This window comes from Vulpes lagopus, chromosome 3 (assembly GCF_018345385.1).
Source record: "Vulpes lagopus strain Blue_001 chromosome 3, ASM1834538v1, whole genome shotgun sequence".
NCBI classification, from domain to species: Eukaryota; Metazoa; Chordata; class Mammalia; order Carnivora; family Canidae; genus Vulpes; species Vulpes lagopus.
In genome coordinates, this window is record NC_054826.1 from 137,984,664 (window position 1) to 138,000,561 (window position 15,898).

At 37.5% G+C, this 15,898-nt stretch overlaps 1 pseudogene; it reads left to right on the forward strand.

Moving 5' to 3' along the window:
- Positions 1-11,628: 11,628 nt before the first annotated feature.
- LOC121488401 lies at positions 11,629-11,743 on the forward strand (annotated as a pseudogene).
- Positions 11,744-15,898: the final 4,155 nt, after the last annotated feature.

Genomic DNA, 15,898 nt, shown 5'->3' on the forward strand with positions numbered 1-15,898 from the left:
GAACTCACTTCATCTCATCACCCAGGCATTTTAGCATTTGATATCACAAGAAGGGTAAGCACAGTACAATAAAATATTTTGAGAGACCACATTCATTTATTGCAGTATAGTTATAATTGTCCTATTATTATTGTTACTAGTCTTTTACTGTGCCTAACTTGTAAACCAAACTTTACCATAGGTATGCACGTACAGGAAAAAAAACCTACTTACATATAGGGTTCAGTACTACCTGCAGTTTCAGGCATCCACTGGGAATCTTGGAGCATACCCCCTACTGACAAGAGCAGGGGGTGGGGGGACTACTGTACAAGACCCATAGGGCATCATTTGTTATACTATTTGCCTTTTGTCCTTAGTTCCTCAAATAGCTCCAAAACCATAAAGGTAAAAGGAGTGCCTTGTCATTCATGACAAGCCCCTTTCAACCACACCCAAGTTAATGTTTAGGGGCTAACTTTATAAATCCTAAGGGGCTGAGGGCCAATTGCCAAGAGAACCCACCATCATTAGAGACTTTCAGTCCCATCTCCTTGACTCCCAATCTCCAGAATGGAGAGAGGGGCTGGAGGTTGAATCAATCAGTGGCCAGTGATTTTATCAATCATACCTATGCAATAGAGCATCCACAAAAACGCCAATGAAGAAGCTTTAGAGTTCCCTTGTTGGTGAACACCTAGAGATGGTGAGCGGTAAGCCCAGACAGCACAGAAGCTCTATGCCCCTTCCCTCATATGTTGCCCTATGCATCACTTCCACTTGGCCATTCCTGAGTTATAACCTTTTATAATAAACCAAAAATCTAGTAAGTAAAATGTTTCTGAGTTCTGGGAGCTGCTATAGCAAAGCAATCGAATCCAAATACAGGGTGGTGGAAACCTATCTATAGTTCATTGGGCGGAAGCACAAGTAATAACCTGGACTTGCAATTGGCATGTGAAGTGGGGACAGTCTTTTGGGATTGAGACCTTAATCGGTGAGATATGACACTGTCTCCACGGAGATAGTGTCAAAATGGAGTGAAATTGTAGGACACTTGGTCAGTATCCGCTAAGAACTGGCAAACTGCTTGGTGTTGGGAAAAACATATATCTACCTGGGGACCTCCTGCTTGTGATTGGCCTCTAAAGTGGTGGACAGTGACTAAGCCCTTAACCTGTGGGATTTGTGCTCACTCTGGTTAGTGTCAGAATTGAACTGAATTGTAGGACATGCAGCTGGTTTTGGAAACTGGTTGGTGGGGTAGCCCTACACATCTGATGTCCAAAGTAGTGTGACTGAAGTGCAAAAATAAAGAATAAGCAGTTTGCCTTAAAAGAAATATTTAATCTATTTATTCAGATACAAGTCCTTTGTCAGGTATATGCATTTTGAATATTTTCTCTCAATCTGTGACTTTCCTTTTTCTTTTTTTAAAAATATTTTATTCATTCATGAGACATAGAGAGAGAGGCAGAGACACAGGCAGAGAGAGAAGCAGGCTCCCTGTGGGGAGCCCAATGCAGGACTCGATCCCAGGACCCCGGGATCACGACCTGAGGTAAAGGCAGATGCTCAACCACTGAGCCACCCAGGTGCCCCAGAAATTATTCTCTTTAAAATTGTTTTATTTTCTTGATTCTTCAGTTTCAAAAAGTTAACTGATAATGAATAAGAATATATTTCAATTTTAAAGATATTAAAGTTCACTAAAATATTGTCTCTTACAGTTTGCATTGTTTCATTAAGATTCAAACACAAATTTAAAGGAGTCACATGGATTGTCAGAACTGCAGGAATTTACGTTCTATTTCTTTGCCTTTACTTATTCTTTAATATTTATTCATTTAAGTAATCTCTACACTGAACGTGGGGCTCAAACTCACAACCCCAAGACTAAGAGCACATGCTCCTCTGACTGAGCTAGTGAGGCATCCCTTCTTTGCCTTTAAATTATGTACTATTATTTCAAATCTACTATTTAACAAGAGACTGTCCTATATAACGTTGGTCAGAGTATGAGCTACACTTAGAGAAAGTTCAAATGGTTTCTAACCATTATAAATCCTAAACTTTTTCTTTAAAGGGCTAGATATTAAAAACTTTATATTTTATCAACCACGTATGGTCCCTATTCCAACTACTCAACTCAGCTGTTCTAGTGTGAAAAAAACCACAGACAATATGTAAATGAATAAACATGGCTGTAGGGGCAATAAAACTTCACTTACGGACACTAAAACTTGAATTTCACATATCATTTTCATGTCATGTGATATTGTTCTTCTCTTGATTTTTTTCAACCATTTAAAAAATGTAACAACCATTCTCAGCTCACAGGCTGTACAAAACAGGCAGCAGGCAGATTTAGGTATGTCATTTACTGACCCCTCTAGCCAAGGGAATGTTTAAGTTTTGTTAATATTCCTCGCTGTCCCCCTTTGTAGAACAGGTCTATTTGTAGTTCACCCTTACACTGAAGGTATAACCCTTTGAGTATAGATCTTTTTACAAGAGAGGTCTTTTACTAGACTGGTCAACTTTGGTAAGCTATAGTTGGTCTCCCACCCTTGGTACCCTGAGTTGTAGAAATTGAGCTCAGGGTCCCAATTCTTTTGCACAAATTCCTGGGGCAAAAGGCAGCTTTGTGCTACTTTACCTCTCTGGATTTCTGTATTCATACTGCTTTTGGCCTCTGAATTTTTAAAATTTCTTGCCAGTTCAAACATTTTGCCCATCATCAATTGCAGTTTTGACTAGGAGGGTTAGAGGATTTTGCTTCTGCAGAAACAGAGATCCTCTATGCACAAATCATTTTTATTCACACTAGCTAAAAGCACTGTGTCGTTTTACCCTCTTTTCTTACTTTATAATTTTTAAGTTTTGGAGACTAAAGTCCTAGGGACACTTTTCGGTTTCTTCCTAAGAGTTATACTTCACTCCAGGCTAACATCTCTTAATAAAAGAGTGTCAATCTTTGTGCAATAAATGTAATATTGTTTGACTAGGGTACCTGTAAATGTGGGCAGAAACTTGAAGCAAGATTTAGTTACTGTTATAAACAAATCCTGGATCTATTATTAAATGGCAAATAGAATTTTAAGTTATATCATTAAGGAATAGCAAATGGAAAAAATAACATTTCTAAGGAATGTAGATTATTTTGTCTATTCAACCCAACTCAAAAGATGTAGGACTCAGTAAGATTTCACAGGCCATCAGCTTTTAAAGAAGAATCATTTAAGTTTCATCGTCTATATGCTCTGAACTGTCCACATCAGTGCAATGTTGAAATGTATTCTTTAAAATGAAGTTCGTGTAATCTAATTCAGAAGTATATCCTGATTCTGATAAAATTACTTTGTATGGACAGCTTCTAATAGACTTTGCCAAATAAAAATTTATGCTGTCAATTCAGTTTATAAGTATCATTCAGAAAAATCTGTACATTGGGATGCCTGGGTGGCTCAGTGGTTGAGCATCTGCCTTTGGTCCTGGGATTGAGTCCTGCACTGGGCTCCCCACCGGGAGTCTGCTTCTCCCTCTGCCTATGTCTCTCCCTGTCTCATAAATAAATAAAATCTTAGAAAAAAAAATCTGTACATGAATCCCAAATTCCTTGTCCCCTCCTCTTTTGGGTGAGAACATTGAAGTTTATTCTCTTAGCAAATTTCAATTATATAATACAGTATTATTAACTAAGTTACCATGCTGTATACTAGATCCTCAGACTATCTTATATCTAAAAGTCTGTATCCTTTTATATACTATTAGCCACCCCAGACCCCTGCCAGCCCCGACAACCACTATTCCATTGTTTCTATGAGCTTGGCTTTTTTTCTATTGAACATATAAATGATAACATACAGTATTTGTCTATCTAGCTTACTTCACTTAGTATAATGTCCTCAAGCTCTATCGATGTTGTTGCAAATGGTTGGATGTCCTTTCTTCTTATGGCTGAACAATATTCCATTATACAGGTATATACACACAGCACATCTTCTTTATCCATTCATCCATTGTTGGACACTTGGGTTGTTTCCGTATCTTAGCTATTGGAAATAATACTGCAATGGACAGAGAAGCACAAATAACTCTTCAATATCTTGTTTTCATTTCCTTTGGAACATGGCCTTTTCTTGATATGATTAAAACAAATTCTGGATTATCAATGTAATTCATGTTTTGTAGATGCTTCAGTTTCGGTGACTAGGCTTATTTTGTTTTAGATGGCCTAAGGCTGTTGGATTAAGAATGGGGCTGGCCTTTGTCCCTGTCTCAAGAGGTAGCCTCTAAACTCTTTGAATTTTCCCAGTGATAGGAGTGTCTTTGTTATTTATGGTGGACTCCAAGAGAGTTTCTGTTAATGAAATGAATCAGGATGGGGACTGGACAAGACAGAAAGACCAATCATATGATTAGAAGGTTGGGACTTTTGAGCCACGTAATATCAACCCCACCACCAGGAAGGAGAGGTAGGGACAGAGACTGAACGGAACCTCGTGGCCAATGATTCAGTCAACTGGCTATGTAATGAAACCCCAATAAAAATTCTGGACACTGAAGCTCAGATGAGCTCCCTTGGCTAGCTAGCGATACTCTATGCACTATCATATATCAAAAGAGGGGTGGTGTGTGGAGGAAAATGTTCTTTTTTTTTTAAGATTTTATTTTTTTTTATTTGTTTATGATAGTCAGCGAGAGATAGAGAGAGGCAGAGACACAGGTAGAGGGAGAAGCAGGCTCCATGCACCGGGAGCCCGACATAGGATTCGATCCTGGGTCTCCAGGAATCGCGCCCTGGGCCAAAGGCAGGCGCCAAACCGCTGCGCCACCCAGGGATCCCCAGAGGAAAATGTTCTAACTACATGGGGAGAGGACATGGAAATTTCATTATTTGGGGCCCTCCCAGACCTCATTCTAAGAGTCTCTTCTTTTGGCTGGTTCTGACAGGCTACTTTTTTGCTATAATAAAACTATAAGTATAGTGCTTTCCTGAGTTCTGTGAGTTGTTCTAGTGAATAATCAATCAAACCTGAGGGAGTCATGGGAACCTCCCAAATTTGTAACCAACTGGTCAAAAGTGAGAGAAGTCCTGGGAATTCTCAAGTTTGTAGCTGGTATCTGAAACGAGGGTAGTCTTGTAAAGCACTGTACCCTTAACCTATGAAGTCTGGTCTAACTCTAGGTAGTTAGTATTGGAATTGCATTGCAAAGGCTTTACTATACTTACTGCCATATGTATTCCTGCACTGCTTTCTCTATCTTCAAGTTCCTTGGTTCATATAGGAGTTGTGACCATTTTTAAAAAGTAAACCTACTTTGTATTACATGATTTTTTATAAAGCATTGTAATATAATAGCAGTGATTATTTCTGAAGTAATTAGAAATCAGACATATTTTTATCCAACAAATTTTTATTAAATATATTTCATAGGTACATTCTAGTTACTAGGATACAAAGATAAAATACATAATTGCTGCTGCCAGAGAGCTTACAGTCTAGGGAAGACTCGGACAAACCATTATAGTAGAATTAATCAATGCTATAAAAGAAATATGAAATAGTAAGTGTAGCAATGCCAAAAGAATAGATGAAAAAGAGAAGCCAGAGGCTTGGAAGAAGTGACATCAAGACTGAAGTATGAGAGCTGATCAGAGAATAACCAGGAGGAAGAGGTTAGAAGGGCAAAAGAGAAGCATGGAAGGTGGAGAGTGGAGTGCTCCCTGGGACCTGATAGAAAGTTGAACTGCATACAGGAGGTAAGAGTTGTGGTTAGAGAGAAACACAGAGCCAGAACACATGGCTCCTATGTACACTATGCTAAGAAATTTGGATCTTATCTTGAATGTCATGGGGAAGCACTGAAGAATTTCAAGCAGGGGAATAAATTCGTGAGAGATAAGTTTCAGAAAAAATAGAGCAGCGTCTTGAATGGATTATACATCAGATGAGACTGGAATCAGTCTTAGGAAGTGATGAAGTAACTTTGGAGGAAAAAGTTAGTATAGAAAAAAAGGAATTAGAACCATGAGACATAAGAAGATAAAACTATATTGGATTCAATTGTTGAGGGGATAAACACCAGAGGGACATTAGGGTTTGATTTTAATGGTGCTTCTCTTCACTAAAAGGAATTGAAGACGAAAAAAGTATCTATGGTAGGAAGAGTACAGTTCAGTTTGGCACATATTGAGATTCTGTGGAACAAAGTATAGCAGACACACAGTTGAATGGAGAAGGTAGCTCATGAGAGAAACTGCAAATGAAAATACAGATATGAAAGTCATTAACTTGATTAGTTTTTTTTTTAAGATTTTATTTATTTATTCATGAGAGACACAGAGAGAGGCAGACACACAGGTAGAGGGAGAAGCAGGCTCTTCACAGGGAACCCGATGTGGGACTCGATCCTAGGTCTTCAGGATCATACCCTGAGCCGAAGGCAGACGCTCAACCACTGAGCCACCCGGGCGTCCCTGAAAGTCATGACTTTAAAAGTGATTTTGGAGCCATGGGAGCAAATAAAATCATTAAGTAGGAGTTTGTTTTTTTAAAAAAGAAAAAAAAAAGAGTAAAACCAAGAAAGGAATCCAGAGAACAGCAATATTTGAGGACCAGACAGAATTAGAACATACAGGAATTCAAGAGAAAACAATATCTGCATCCAGTAGCAGATTGTTCCCTGGTTTAATAACATGCAGGTCATGAGAGACCATAGCAAGAAGAGTTTCACAGAAACAGGGATGGAAATCAGATAAAATGGATTAAGGAAATGAAAGGGATGAGAAATCTGAGATGACGTCTGACCATATATTCAATACACTTGTGTGTGAAAGAAGGAAAAGTAAAGGAAATACCTAGATGAGGGCAACAATTAGAGGGAAGCTGTTCTGATTTTTAAGATGGGTACATTCTAATAGGCTAAAAGGAAAAAGCCAGCAGGGAGGGAAAAGTGGAAATTGTGGAAGAGGATAATAGATAAGGCAAGGTCTCCGTGACAATGGGAGAAGAGATTCAAAGAAATTCAGACAAGGGGTAGAGGGCATGTGTTTATCAAACAAGATGAGGAATACTGTATTCTGAGTGGGGGAAAAAACAAAGAAACAATGGTACAGAAAGCACTATAAAGAGAAAATTTAAGTTATAACACATATTTATAGGACAGGGAATTCAAGAACAATAGAATTCCAACTGATTAGCAGGAAAGCCAGCTAATAGTTGAAAATGATACACAAGTAACAATTTATGTACATTCTCTACAGAAGAGTACCATGCAAAATATCAGGTCCAAAGAATAAGAAATAATTCCACACCATGTTTCCTTTTCCTGAGGATGCCAGGAATTAGCTATTGAAATGAATAGCTAAGTGGAAATTCCTGTTTCTGCTAAGTACACAGAAAGCATGGCCATACTGCAGAGGGGTATTTATAACATTTTAAACTAGTAATCACTACTCATTTTTCTATGAACACAATTTCATAAAAACAGCCCACAAAAACTGACTGAACTCATCCTCTAACTAAAATTTTACAATAGAACTTTTGGCAGTTTGCATAAAGAAAAAAAAAAGCCACTCTGAAATGATGATATTAAATAGTTGGCTAGGATCTTCACAAGGTGAGTGACTCATTTCTGCACACCAACCCCACTGGCACCTGATTCACATTTATGCCTCTGCAAAATAAAAATTACTTCACGCAATGGATCTTCAAGATTGCTTTTAAATTAGTAAATCAAATCAAATAGAATATCAAGTGTCTATTTCATTCATTTAATAAAGATACATTTTAACTATGTCTCAGTTGCAAAAATGAAGACAACACTGCCTCTGCCTTCCAGGAATACAAACTCTACTGGTGGACCGAAAAACAATGAATTATTGTAAGAGGGTATGCACTACTAGGTGTAGGAAAGAGAACACAAAAAAGACACTCCTTTAGTTTAAGAAAGGTTTCCTGGAACAAAGAATATATAAATTAACTCTTAACAATGAAGAGGAGTCTATCTTGAGGAGGGCTATAGGGGTTCTCCAGAGAGTGGGAATGGCAGCAAAATGGTGACAACAAGAAAAACCTGACTTCTGGAAAATGGGTTTAGCATGGCTGCAGTAAAGGATATAAAACAGGGGAATGAAATAAGGATTGGGAAAATCTAAATTAGAAAGGTCTGTATATTATTCTAAGGAATTTGGACTTTTATGTATAGATATGACAGAAGAACTGAGAAATTTTAAAGAGATTACAATGAAATTTCTTTTAAAAAGAGCACACTACTGCAGCGTAAAAGATGGGCTGGGGCAATACTTGAGATAGGGAGACCAGTTAGAAGGCTACTCCATGGTATAAGTGAGAAATGACAAAAGCTAGGATTAAGGCTTGAGCAGCAGACATGGAGAGTATTGGGAAGGTACGCGAATTATTTAGGAGACAAAATTAACAAGACATGAAGAGCAATTAATCAGGGGGTGAGAGAGCATTCTTAGTGTTAGTCTACTGCTAAGAAACTGGCATTCTGGGTAACCTGGAAACTCCAGTTAACATGTCTGTAATGCTGAAGTCCACCTGCAACACTGTCCCATCTGCAACAAGTTGGGCTCCCTGGAAAATACCCCATCAATACAGTTCTCCCAAACTGTGACATAAATAAACTTTGGTTATCTGGTGAGCAGTCAAACATCCAAGAACAGCTTCCATGTGTTACCTAGATACTATAAAAAGAACAGCATTAGATCAAGCTATTAGAGCTGCAACCAGTAGAATTAATCTCCCCCATTCCCTTCTCCCGCTGTATTACTTGTACCTCTATTACAGCACGTATCACTGTATATTATCAACTTGTCCCTAGGGAGCAGTTACTGATGATGTTTTCCCCACTTACATACAATCTCCAGAGGGTACAGATAGTAACACGTGCCCAAGAGTACAGAACACATAGCCTTATGCATGACAGGCACATAAATACTTTTTGTATCAAAGCAGGCACAATTATGGCCAGTTAGGTATTATAGGGCTTCAAGTTAGTTGTGGAAGGAATTAAGCTAAATCTTTGCATGTGATGAACACTCATGAGTGTGCAGGAATCTGTCAAAAATGTGATTCTCCAGAAATAAGTAATAATCTCAGCTCTCTCTATGCCTATTCATTCCTGTGTCTAGATGGTTACAAGAAGGGAGAAAAGTCTCTCAACTCATTTTGGTTTTGTTGGAATCTCACCATAAAGTGAGGTTTTTGTTTATAATAATCCAATGTGATGGCAGTCCTCAAAAGGCTAGATGAGAGCTCTCCTAGGACCTAGTTAGTTCTTCATGGTTTTAAACATTAAACTGAATGTAGAGTGCTGTTAACTTAGATCTAAATTTATTTTTATTTTTCTGACATTTGACAGAACTTTTAAATGTAAGAAAATGGTTCCAGTTTGGATTCATGTCAGGTTCTAATCAATCCCTGTTCTCCTCTCCCATTTAACTGTACTCATCATGGTCATCCACATTGATTTATATAATTTAACACATTGCAACTTACTTTGCCAGAGTATATTCAAGACTGATTATCACCTCAGACACATCACTACACTTCTCCGTTGCCGACCTCTCTCCTCTTGATTCCATTAAGCACATCATTACTTGACTGTTCTTCTTAGCAGCACTTAGACCAAGACATTCTACAAATATTCAGCATCTATTACAAGCAAAGCATTGATACAGGTATTACAGAGAACATAAAGACAAAACACTACCCCTTCCCCTTAAAATCTATAGTCTAACTAGAGAAATAAGATACTAAAAGAAATCAAGAGAAAGGAAAGAAACTGCAGCTTAGGTGATGTGGGAAGATACCAGAGATTAAGAGCTTCTAAACTACAATTTAAAGAATAAGATTCCTGCAGGATAAAGTAGGAAAGGAATATTCTGTGAAGGCAACAACACTGAACAACAGGTGGTGGCCTTTTAAAATTGAGACATGGTATCAGATAATTAAAGAAGACTATCAATACTGGGGCATGAATCTCAGCACATGTTGTCCAGGGAAGACCACTCTTTAAAGTGCTATTTCAGCATGTAATGAGGGACACCTGGGTAGCTCAGCGGTTGAGCATCTGCCTTTGGCTCAGGGCGTGATTTCGGGATCCGGGATTGAGCCCCACATCGGGCTCCCTGCGTGGAGCCTGCTTCTCCCTCTGCCTGTGTCTCTGCCTTTCTCTGTGTGTGTCTCTCATGAATAAATAAACAAATAAAATCTTTAAAAAAAATTTAATCAGCATGTAATGATATGGCATGTAGCATTTAAAACAAACAAAAAGTCAAGTAAGACAAGATCCAGAGTATCTATCCAAGGAGAAATACAGCATGTGAAAAAGTTTAATAGGCTATTGGTCACTGGGCCACCATGAGCAGTCCAGTAGTCTGTATGTAGTCTATGTGAATGGCACTTCTTAAAGTTGTGCAGTGCACAACCTGTTCACTGACCCTGACAGTTTCAGACAGGTAAATACTTAACTTTTTAGAGATCTTGCTTTTAAGAACTCACTTAAGATGAGATGGAGCTGAGGGTGAAAAATCAAATCTCTCTTGGAGGACTGAAATAAGTTGTATGGTTTGATCTCCTGAAAAAACAAGGCAGAGATGCATATAGTGACATAGCGATGAACTAGGTACAAGACAAGGAACTCTACTACTGAGAAACACAGGGAGGCCAGGCAGAAGCACAGATGAACAGGAAGCGAATAAGAAATGTTAAGTGAGACCAGTATCAAATTAATATGATTCTGAGTGCAATTTCTATGGCCCAAGAGTATTATAGGGTCATACCCCCCAAACCTTCTCTCTACTGATGGGAGTTTAAATGGTCACAGAACAAAATTATTAAGAAATTTTAAAAATGTTATCAAATCATTATTCAAGAAAAAAATGTTCAGGGACACCTGGGTGGCTCAGAGGTTGAGCATCTGCCTTTGGCTCAAGGTGTGATCCTGGGGTCCTGGGATGGAGTTCTGCATCGAGCTCCCTGCATGGAGCCTGCTTCTCCCTCTGCCTGCGTCTCTGCCTCTCACTCTGTGTCTCTCATGTATAAATAAATAAAATCTTAAAAAAAAAAAAGTTCAAACCTTAGTTTTTTAAAGTTATTAATACCACTTCCTTCTTTCATTACAAAATAACATTTTAGCTACATTATAATTTTTATAAGCTTCAAGAATTATCCTGGAAATCCATGTTTTCTGAGTACCAAATATTCTAATTGCAAATTCATTTTTTTTATGGGGAGGGACAGGGTCCTGAAGTGTAGTTTTACTTGAATATATAGAAATTGTATAAAACCAACTGACCAGAGAAAAATTTTTGTTTGATAGTAATATTAACCAATGTTAATTGGTTACTATGTTGTAGGCCTTTGGACATACACTTTACTCATGTTATTATTATTATTATTATTTATTTATTTTTTTTTTATGATAGTCACAGAGAGAGAGAGAGAGAGGCGCAGAGACACAGGCAGAGGGAGAAGCAGGCTCCATGCACCGGGAGCCTGATGTGGGATTCGATCCCGGGTCTCCAGGATCGTGCCCTGGGCCAAAGGCAGGCGCCAAACTGCTGCGCCACCCAGGGATCCCTACTCATGTTATTATTATATTTAATCCTCACACAGCTTTGCACAGTGGCAGTATCACAGCCAATGAGGTTTATCCGAGGCGCAATTATTGCTAATATTTAATCCTCACTAAAACCTTAAAGACAGTAATATTTATAATGTTAGCTAACATTTACTGAGTGACTACTAAGTACAAGACACTGTTAAAAATACTTTATATGAACTATTACCTCATTTAATTCACATGATAGTCCTATGAGTAAGGACCTTTATTATCTGCACATAATGTAACTGAAAATTTGGGAACTTTCCTAAGATCATTATTGCTAGTAAGAAGAGCCAGAACTCAAGTCCTACAATCTGACTCCAAGGCCCATGCTCTTGACCACAAGTTTTTACTGCTTCTGCAATTGGTATACACAGAATAAACAGTACCTTTGACACTACTGTTAGAATTCCATCTAGTATTATTTAATGAATATCTCAAGAAGAACAATAACCAGAAGAAAAGATATGATTAATTCTGTATGAGCCTGGATCCCAGTAAGCCATTATTTTCAGAAACTTTAATGAGCTTTGTCAGTGAGTTAAAAAAATGGAAAAAGAAACAATGCTACTCAAAGAAACAACAGAAAATATTACTACAAAACAAACCCAAAACCAAATAAAATCAAGTAAAATGCAAGGAAATAAGGTCAGGGTAAATCATATCCCATGCCTGCTTAGGATTTAGAAAATGCAAACCAAATCCACTCCAAGAAAATTAAGTTTGTGGAAATTCTGCAATTTCACATAGACAGGGCTTTAATTTTGGTTGCAAATGTTTCTAGATTTATTGTGGAAAAAAATTACTCTCTATACATATGGTAAATGACCATACTGCTAAATTTGAATAACTCAAGGCCTACACAGTTTCTTAGTGTACATATTTAATCATTACTTATATAGTTTAATGAGATATATTCTAGTTATCTTAATTTCCAGGCTTAAGGAATTATTATATTGCTTCTTTTCATATCAAATCTTTAAAAGGAGGGAAAGTCAGGAAGGAGGAGGAAGAGGAAGAGACTTACTATTGGGGTTTAGAGCCATTAAGTAAAGCAAAGACTACAAAGTGCAAAGAGCCCAGATTGATTCCTGATCTAGAATGCTTTCCATTCCAACCTACTTCTTCCGCAGAAGGATGTTTCTGAAACCCATCATATGTGTTAGCAATCATTTAGCTTAAGGCATTCATCTTACTGATAGCAAAACCAGTTCAACTCAGTTACTGGCAACAGAGCCAGAAGAAGTGGGCATCCTGACCACGGGCATTCTCTTTGGGCATAACTGTATTCTTTAAGCACACGGTCATTGCTGCACACATATTAAGGCCCATTTAGAAAAATGGGTTTAACTTACAAGCACAGATTCAGCAATTAAGTAACTGCAGTGCTCCGAATACATACTTCTGCTTCTAAAAAATAAATTTACCTAGAAATGTTTTCAATTAATACCACCTTTTTTCATCAGAACTATAAATTAAAACCATGAGATATCACTACACACCCCCCACTAAAATTTAAAAAACTTACAATACCAAGTTTGGCAAGGACATGGGGAAACCGGGAACTCCTATCAGCAGCTGGCAGAAATGTAAATTGTACAAGTACTTTCAAAACTCGTCTGGCACTACCTACTAAGGTAAAAACACCTATCTTCTAACCTAGCAGTTCCAATTCGTGCATAATGTCCCAAAAGACATGAACATTGTGTCCAACAAAAGATACAACATTCATAGATTTATTCATATTGGCCCAAAACTAAGACACTTAAATATCCATCAACAATAAAAAAGATAGTGATATGTTCATAAATGGAATACTATTCAGCAAAGACAAAGAGTGACACTGAGGAGGGCACTTGATGGGATGAACACTGGGTGTTATGCTATATGTTGGCAAATTGAACTCCAAAAAAAGAGATTAAAAAAAAAAAGACAAAGAGTGAACTATGTATCATCCAACAACATGGATGAATGAGCCAAAGAAACCAGACATGAAAGAGGACATAATACATGATTCCATTCATAAGAACAGACAAAGTAATTTATGTACTACAGGTCAACTAATGGTTACCTTGGCGGGGAAAGGCATTTCCTGGGGTACAAAGGCCTTCTAGGATGCTGGAAATGTTTCATAATTTGAACTGGGTGATGGGTACATGGCTGTATGTAAGAGCTGTATGAATTCATCCAATTGTACACTTATGATTTTGAGGACTTTGCTGGAGGCAAGGTATATCCTATCTCCATAGCACTCTTTTGCTCAACCTTCTTTCTCTGAGATTCATCCATGTTGTTTTGTGTTAAGAGTACATTCTATAAATAATAGTGAAAGGGAATAGAAGGGAAGGGAGAAGAAATGGGTAGGAAATATCAGAAAGGGAGACAGAACATGAAGACTCCTAACTCTGGGAAACGAACTAGGGGTGGTGGAAGGGGAGGAGGGTGGGGGGTGGGGGTGAATGGGTGACTGGCACTGAGGGGGGCACTTGACGGGATGAGCACTGGGTGTTATTCTGTATGTTGGCAAATTGAACACCAATAAAAAATAAATTTATTATTAAAAAAAAGAGTAGTACATTCTTTCTCTTTACTGCATAGTATTGTATAAATGTACCACAACTACTCTTTTTATTGTTGTTTGGCATTTACAAGGTTTTATAAAAAAAGAATAAATTTAATTTTTAGATCCCAAATGAACATCTTCTCTGCTCACTACATTTCATTTACTAAAACATTATTTGCATATTAGCCATCTTATACTTAAGTATTAACAAATTGCTAGGCAACACTTATTTGGTGCTAACCAAGTCTACAGTGCTGAACGCTGTGACAGAATGATAAAAGCAAAGACAGGTTTTCTCATAAAGGGCACCTCAGAGTATAACAATGTTTGCTTAAAATGACCTCTGGCAATCAATAAAATATGATATCTAATCTAATGGATTGGTCTTAAAACTAATGAACTAATTTCACACTATTATGAAGGAGGAAAAAGAATAAGAACCAATCTAGATGGGATAGAGATGGTGGAGAAGGCTAGTACTCATAATCTGATAGACTCTGTAGATAAGGATAAAATTAATTTCAAACTCTATTATTGGTCAATGTTTACGGAGTCTTTACCAATTACCAGGCACCATACTAAAACCTTTATTATGTATTCTTTCATGTATCCTCACAACAATCCTATGAGATGTGGTACTATTATCTCTATTTCACAGATGAAACAACTTGAGATTTAGAAAAGCAATCAGGAAACTCCTGGACTTAAGCCAAGGTCTCAATGACACTAAAATCTTTATTCTTTTTTTTTTTTTCCTTAGAGGGAGGGAGGGGGAGAGAATCTCAAGCAGACTCCCCATTGAGCATGGAGCCCGATGGGCTTGATCACAACCCTGAGATCATGACCAGAGTCGAAATCAAGTATCAGACCCTTAATTGACTGAGCCATCCAGGAACCCCCTATAATCCCAATTCTTAACCATTAGGCAAACTTTCCATAGTTATTCCTTTATAAATAAAAGAATTTATTTGTAATTTATATATATAACTCATTTACATATGTGGACGTGCATTCATTCATGTATCTACTGAGCATATGCCAAACCAAATGGACCAAAAATAAAAACAATTCCTGCCTTTGTGGTGTTTATATTTTAGTAGAAGGATATTGACAATAAAAATGGACACAATAAATAAGTAAATCAGACAGTTATGTTAGAAGGTGCTATGAGGGGAAAGAGCAGATAAAGTAATTGGAAGTGTACAGTTGTTTGGTTTTTCCAAACCCAGCTCTGGAAGTGTACCATTTTATAGTTTTTGCAGCAGGAGGTGAGTTCAGAGAAGCAGGGCAGTAGTATATTGAGTAGTAAAACCTGGTAAGTCGTTTTTAAAAATTTTGGCTTTTCAGTGAAGGAGTAACTTTTCTCCTTCTCCCACCAAGTCTTGGCTAATTTATGGCTCCCTGAATATATCTTAAAAGGGCACTGTGTAGTTTTTTAAACACAGGAATAGTGAAACTACTGTATCCCTGATTCTACCCTTTTAGCAATAGACTTTGGAGGAAGGAATACCAAATATAACTTCTAAAGCAATGCTATCTTTATTTTTTATTTTATTTAAATTCAATTAATTAACATATAATGTATTATTGGTTTCAGAGATACAGGTCAGTGATTCACCAGTCTTATATAATAACAAGGGCTCATTATATCACATGCTCACCTTAATGTTTATCACTCAGTTACCAGCAATGCTATCTTTAATTATCACTTATTTG